Source organism: Triticum aestivum, chromosome 7B (assembly GCF_018294505.1).
Source record: "Triticum aestivum cultivar Chinese Spring chromosome 7B, IWGSC CS RefSeq v2.1, whole genome shotgun sequence".
Classification (NCBI taxonomy): Eukaryota; Viridiplantae; Streptophyta; class Magnoliopsida; order Poales; family Poaceae; genus Triticum; species Triticum aestivum.
Window position 1 is genome coordinate 755,622,515 of NC_057813.1, and position 5,180 is coordinate 755,627,694.

The following is a 5,180-nucleotide window of genomic DNA, read 5'->3' on the forward strand; positions in this document are numbered from 1 at the left end:
AATTCGAACCCATAATGGTGCAGATGCGGTAAATTTCACATCTTGTATTAGTAAAGTGTGGCTGCATTTTACGATTTCATGACTGTAAGCCTACCCCCCCCCCCCCCCCCCTCTTCTCTCTCCCTCTCCAAGGGCTATTATTTTCAATAGTGAACTTGGAACTAAAAATGTGAGAATAATACTTTCTTTCAAATATGCATGCATGGAATTTGTAGAAGCCAATTTATTTAATAAGAGAAATATAATGTTCCTGTTGCACTTTCACATGAGTAGCAAAAATAATATATGGACATCGGTTATTAGCTTCAGGTCTATTTTTACTCTTATTGAATCACGGTAAAGTATTCTAATTCAATAAGAATTTCGTGGGTCGATGTGAAGATAAAAGCATGGCCGATTTACACTTTTGGGTTCTTGGAACCAACGTCTCATGAATCAGTTCATCCATTGGCACAATTACAAGCACGGAAACTTCAACTGTCCAAAACACATGGCAAAGGTGTACCTTTGCCGTTAGTAATTCTTCACAATACCGGTCAATAAATTAGTTAATGGAACGATTAAGGTCACCAATTAGCCGATTAACATATTAGTATCATCTTCAAAAGAAATTACTCAACATGATGGAAATATACTCGTAAAACATTTAGCTTTACCTTAGTAGATGCCGAAGATAAATAGTATTCACAACATGAAAGCAACAAGATATTATAAAGAGTGATTCTGGTGAAACATAATGTAGCAGTGCATGGCTTACCATTATTTCTGTTTACGAAGATATTCATGAGAAGTACATCAAACTTCGTATAAAAATATTTAAACCACATAGAGCTCCTATATGTTCTCAGCTCGTATTCTTCATAACTTGAAATAAAATGTGCAGTTGACCTAATGTAGTTCGGACCGAGTGGAATAGTCCAATCTCTAATGGCCTTGTGATCAGGTTGAAATGTAAATAACTCTGCAAAAAAGACATGAAAATAGATCATGTTGGAAATCATGATTTGATATGCATTTGAAGCCCCATTTTGCAATTCATGAACACGTCAAAACAATCAGAAATACATCACAAGTAAGCGAATAAGGATCTAACTGTACCAAATAGGAAACATGAAGTATCTGCAATATTTACCGCATTTTGTAACCATAGTAATGTTTTTAAAGTTATCAGTGTCTGCAATATTTACCGCATTTTGTAACCATAGTAATGGTTTTAAAGTTATCAGTATCACCTGTAGGCAATTTCCCTTCCTCCACTTCCTTTCCATTGATTAGAACGGACTCTACACACCACGCGTATCTGATGGTTTCATCTGTGAAAGAATGAGATGAGATTTTTAGGTTTACTCCTCTATGATAGAAATATGCGAGTCCAAATGCATTTGGTAGCAGGGGTGGACCTGGCTCGACGCAGCATCAAGCAGAGGCAAGGGCTCTAGGACGTCATGGTCAACCCCATGTCGGCAGTGAGCACAAAATTTGGTTATCAATTGGGGTAATTCCACTTTCAATTAACAAAAGTACAGCCGCAAAAGTACACCTGTACAAAGATGTAAAAATGCCTCTCTTAAGAAGATCATCTCATTTCTGTAAAACTTATCCTATCGACGCATCCAAAACTTGTTACCAGAAGAACCTCATGCCCGTATGTGTCAAACTACTCGCTGGCAAATTTGTTGAACGTTTAAAGAACAAAATCCACATCGAGTAACTTTATCCCACTGAAGCAACTGAACGAAGCTACTGGCACGCAACAGCAAGCACATGAATGCATCTCCCCATCTGCATGCATGAGTCAGACCTCAAGGTACTACAATGCAAGAATGGAATAAGCTAGTGACACATCAGACATTCTTGAAATAGTAGAGGTAAAGATATTGAAAACATATATCAACCTAAAATGGCAGGCTTGTGATGTGCAACAAAATGGAACTGATGGCAACCATCTCCATGACAATCTCCATTTATATCCTACTGTAAACAAAAGAGCTGGGATGAAAAATTAATTTAAACCAATCATGCACAAAGATCACTATTCTGATGGTAAATTTGAGATAGCCTAGATGTTGTCGTCAATGTTATAAACCACAAATCATTAGGAATCAACACTAACCATGGAAAATTTGGTAGTCGCTGCTTGCTGTAAACCTAAACTCTCTGCTATGGAGCATTAACATCCGCATCCAGGCTCCAGCTGCTGGCCCATGGGATCTTCCATATGCGCCGCCAGCTCATGCTTGGCAATATTATAATCTGATGCTACGCGATAGAAACCTAAAACACCAACAACAAAATGCAATTTTAAGAAGGCTATCATTTGCCTGAACGAAAAGTCCACGGGAACTCTGAATAGTAGTACCTGCGGATCCCGACATTGATCTCAACAGTACACTCCTCCTGCCAGCCAATAAACTAAGTTAAAAGTAAATCAAGAAGTTTTAAAATAATATTGTTTGAATAGTAGATATAAGCAACAAGATAATTGATGTAGGTCAAATATATATGACGTGAAGGCTGACTTAAACCAACGCACACATGAGACTTGACTGGGGCGCAGAGGCGCCTATGGGGTTCGCCGCGGCAGCAACTCGGGGGAGAAGATGGCCGGGCCGGGTTTCTCAATGCAGTTGCACTCACCGTGCAGCGCCGACCTTGGTGAGGTGCTGGATCTGGACTCCTCCTCCGGCCCGGCAGAGCAGCGTCCGTGGGTACCCACCGCACGGCCGCGTCGTCGTGGTCAATCACACGACTGTGTGAGGACCCGCTCTGTGCCGTCCCCTCCTTCCTCCAAGTAGTATGTTCGGAATTCACAAAAAAAGAAAACTATGTGATCAAATATGTTTACTAAGAAAGAATTTAGGATTGACAAGCTTCTTGTACGGGCATTCATCTTGGGGATTCAACAGTTTTTTGTTGCACATTCTAGCATAAAGTTGCATTACTATCGATCTAATTTGAGGACACTATATGTGAGATGATGGTCGGGAACTTGGACTCGAACAAAACTGCAATGTTATAATAATAGTTCGACACTATATGCTCATTATCGCAGAATGCATTGTTTGCTAAGGAAAAAGGGACAAAATACATAGATCAGACTGTGTCTAAAACTTATAAAAAAAAAACGACATGTTGACATCCGTGGAAGAGGGACACATGCATACCTTGCAGTGCTCGCAATTGTAAGCGTAGTTCTCATCCATCCAGTACTGCAGCTTCCAGTGGGATCTAGAGGGGCCTGACCTGGGACCAACAGACGCGTGCACCGAGCAAGTAGGCCGTCGTAGTATGCGGGCTCAAGCAGACAAGCCACTCTGTCCAGACGGTGTCAAATTGCCATAGGAAAAAGAGGTGCCGTTGCTGGGCATACTTGTAGATCCTAACTACGTTCTCCGTCGCCGACGCGTTGCGCAAGGCCTCAAGCGCCACCTTCTGTGCCTGCTCCCTCTGCTCCATGGCTTCCAGAAACAAATTTGCACCATCGATCTAGTTCAGAGTTCAGGCGGACTGAACAACTGACAGAGAAAAGCCCATCTGAATATCTGATGATCACATACCTTCCCGAGAGCATTGAGCTTTCCCGGCACGGGCACCCGAGCGACCGACAAGGGGCGCCGCTTCATCGTTGTCGTCGGAGACCGGCGAGGAGGGCTCCTCCTCCCTGGCCATCCTGCTCATGATTCACACGGCCGTGAAGCTCATCGAGATCTTCTCCTGCACAAACAGTTTCAGCTTCAGTTTAGCTTTAGTCAAGTTCAATTTCAAAACCAGCAAGATGTAACAGGTGTGCAGATGACATACAGGTGGGAAGGGGCTCTTGGGGATCTTGTTCGGCGGTGGAGGAGGGTCGCCCCTGTCGGCGACGAAGCTCTGACTGTGGGTCATGAGCCTGGGCATGACGCTGGTGCTCTTTCTGACCAACGCCGAGCTGCGCGCCGGCGAATGCCGGTCCTTGACAGTCGTCCTCTCCTCGAAGACGAGGAGACGGCGGCGTCGGCCAGGGCGAGGAGATCGAGGGATGGTCCAAACTTTTCTTCCAAAGGCCCGGGGCGGTGAGGAGTCGCCGGCGTCGGCCAGGTCGAGGAGATCGGAGGGAAGAAGAGGACCTGAGATGTTTTCTGTTAAGTAATCAATTCTCCACCAAATTGAATTGAACTCGCAAAAACCTTATTTACCTTGTGATTAGTTGAGACCTGAGAGCCACAGGCTCCTTACCATGGGAGAGCAAGATCAGTGAATCATCGCATTTGGCTGCTGCAACATGAGAGGACCACATGAGCACAACAACCGCCAGCAAGGCAACATCATCCATGGGAATCCCATCGTCGAGATTGCTTGCTCGCCGAGGGCCTGGTCGGTGCAGATCATGGTGGCCGAGACGGAGAACGCGAGGTTGGCTGCCTGGGTGGCCCACGCGCTCCACGGCGAGATTCGGCAGGCCCAATGCGTTCGAGGGAGGGGATGGAGGCGGCCGCGGGGAGGCGACTGGCACTCGCACTTGGGGAGGGAGGCGGCCAGTGCTGGAGGGAGGGAGATGGTCGGCGCTGGCTGAAGGGATGCGCCCGGCGCACTGTGGCAGCGGCAGGTGCTCGTGGACGAAGGTGAGATGCGGGAGCAGGGGCGGCAGCGGCGTAGAACCCTAGACAAAAGATCGAAGCCGGTAGAGGGAGGAGTGGCGGCGTCCTGGTGATCCACGACAGCCGCGTCTTGGTGTTCCGCTTCGACGGCGGCGGTCGCCGGGTCGCGGCGTCGTCTCCCCGGATCGACTGTGGCGTCTGCGGCTGCGTGACGAGGGGTAGCAGCTTGGGATCTCCAGGACGATAGGAGTGTTTTTTTTTTGTGCAGCTTGGGGTCTCCAGGACGATAGGAGTGTTTTTTTGTGGGGTGTTTTTTTGGTTGCGTGGGGTGGGGTGGGGAGGGGACGAAAATAAACCGGTTGAAAATAAACCGGTTGAAAATAAACCGGTTGAAAGTTGTGGGACTATTCAACCAACTCGTCAATTAGAAATAGAGAAGAAGATTTGTGTTAAACCTACTGTATTCAAACTTTTCTATGGTTCATACCCCTACATACTAGCCATAGATGCATCAAAATAAGCAAACAACACACTAAAAGCAGAACCTGTCAAAAACAGAACAGTCTGTAGCAATCTGTAACTTCAGAATACTTCTGGAACTTC

At 46.0% G+C, this 5,180-nt stretch overlaps 1 long non-coding RNA gene across 2 annotated transcripts; it reads right to left on the reverse strand.

The window, feature by feature from the left end:
• Positions 1–207: 207 nt before the first annotated feature.
• On the reverse strand, positions 208–4,831 carry LOC123161045 (uncharacterized). 2 transcript variants are annotated; one of them, XR_006480508.1, is made up of 10 exons: positions 4,176–4,831; positions 3,802–4,106; positions 3,558–3,714; positions 2,638–3,458; positions 2,360–2,397; positions 2,114–2,274; positions 1,896–1,974; positions 1,401–1,782; positions 1,233–1,313; positions 208–961 (listed from the first exon to the last, which is right to left on the reverse strand). It is a non-coding gene; the product is annotated as an uncharacterized lncRNA (long non-coding RNA). The 2 variants fall into 2 exon arrangements; XR_006480507.1 differs by having other exon boundaries at positions 1,401–1,810.
• Positions 4,832–5,180: the final 349 nt, after the last annotated feature.